Source organism: Opisthocomus hoazin, chromosome 12 (assembly GCF_030867145.1).
Source record: "Opisthocomus hoazin isolate bOpiHoa1 chromosome 12, bOpiHoa1.hap1, whole genome shotgun sequence".
Classification (NCBI taxonomy): domain Eukaryota; kingdom Metazoa; phylum Chordata; class Aves; order Opisthocomiformes; family Opisthocomidae; genus Opisthocomus; species Opisthocomus hoazin.
In genome coordinates, this window is record NC_134425.1 from 18,384,205 (window position 1) to 18,385,841 (window position 1,637).

Sequence of the window (1,637 nt, forward strand, 5' to 3'; positions counted from 1 at the left end):
GCGCGGAGCCCGCCCAGCCGCGCCCAGCCCCCCGCGGCCGCGCAGTCCCGGCCCGGCAGCTCCGCGCCCCCCGCCCACGCAGCCCCTCCGCGCCGGTCCCGCAGATGCGCTCCGCGCCTCCCGCTCGCCCTTACTCACTTCGAACAAATCACTACAAGCCCTCGGAGCGATCGATAGCTCTGAACGATCGCGCTTGACCTGCTTAAGGAGAGGAAAGAGCAATAACGCCAGCGCCGTCCCCCCCCCCTTTTTTTTTGTTGTTGTTGTTTGGGGTTATTTTCGGTGGGTTTGCACGCTCCGGGCGCCGCGTCCCGCCGCGCTGCAGGCTGGGGCGGGGGGGGCCGAGATCCCGCTCTGCCCGGCCTAAATCCCCCCTCCCCAGCCTGTAGCGACCCCCGGGCTTGCCCCGGCACCCAGGGCGGGGGCGGCATCCCGGCAGCTCCGGGTCTGGGCGCGGGGTTACCCCTTCCGCCTGCCCCCCCCCTCCAGCCGTGCCCCGGGGCCGGCGCTGCCCGGCGAGAATCGCTGTCGGAAACCGACGCCGCCGTCCCTGTAATGACGGCAGAGCTGTAAAAACCGGCCACGGAGAGAACGGCGGACGAACCGGGCCCGTGGCCGCCGGTACCGGGAGCTCCGGCCGTGCTCCCGCTCGGCTTCCAAACCTAGGGCCGGGCACCGGCCGGGGTCCCCTCGAACCCCCTCCCTGCAGCTTTATCTGGCGTTATTGCGGATCCAAGCCTCTTCCACCAAACAACAGATGCAGCCTCTAATGCAAATATTGCCATTTCCCTGCTGAATTAGCCTTGTCACTTAGCCCAGAAGCTGGCAGCGTTAAGCCAGCTTGCATTTTAATTTGGCCCTGAAGTTACTTATTTCATTATTGATCAAACATAATGCTGAATCAATGTTCATCTTGTTACCTGGGCCATTTCCATGTAATACAGTGATAGCACTGCCTGGAGTTACTCATTCCCATCCCAAAGTGACTTTACCATAAAATCGATGCTTGTTTGTTACTGATATAAGGCAGCATCCGTGGGATGAAGAGCAAATAAAGCGGTTACGCCATCGCCATCTGAAAGTTGGGACGGGATACATACGCGAATAAAGACTTTGATATTTAAATGTATTTTACCGGCATCAAAATCATCCTACCCAGGCCGAGGGGACAGAAAATCTCCGGCTGCGAGACGACGGGCTTTGATACTGTAGGTGCTGCCAGTTGTAAACGCTACCTGGGACCGACCGGGGGAATCGTTTCTAAGCCGGAGCATCCCTGCAGAGCAGATGTGGGCTGTAAGCTCTTCCGGGCAGGGACTGTTTTGGAAAAAAATAGTAATTAATACAATAGTAATTAATGATTGTGTCACGAGAGTCGGCTTCGCGCGGTGTTATCTTCGGTGAAGCTGCTGCTCCGCGTCTTTTGCCGTGTGGCCCCCCCCAGTCACAAGCCGGACGAAGCTGCCCGCACCCGCGGCCCCCCCGCGCCGTGTGCCCGCGGGGTGCTGCCGCACCTCCCGCGGGGAGAGCCCCACTCGGCCCCCACGTACACGCTAACCGCGCCCGGAGCCGTCGCTGCGGTTGCGTTGCCCACGCACGGCACGTCCAGCCCCCCCGTCGCCGTCCTCCGCAGCTGC

General features: G+C 61.3%; 1 long non-coding RNA gene across 1 annotated transcript in view; it reads right to left on the reverse strand.

The window, feature by feature from the left end:
- LOC142362884 (uncharacterized) overlaps nucleotides 1–1,637 on the reverse strand; it is a 117,791-nt gene extending 116,154 nt beyond the window's left edge. The window contains exons 1-2 of the long non-coding RNA XR_012765352.1: nucleotides 1,551–1,637; nucleotides 1,156–1,317 (exon numbers count right to left, since the gene is read on the reverse strand). This is a non-coding gene — a long non-coding RNA (uncharacterized LOC142362884). The remainder of the gene's footprint in view (nucleotides 1–1,155; nucleotides 1,318–1,550) is intronic.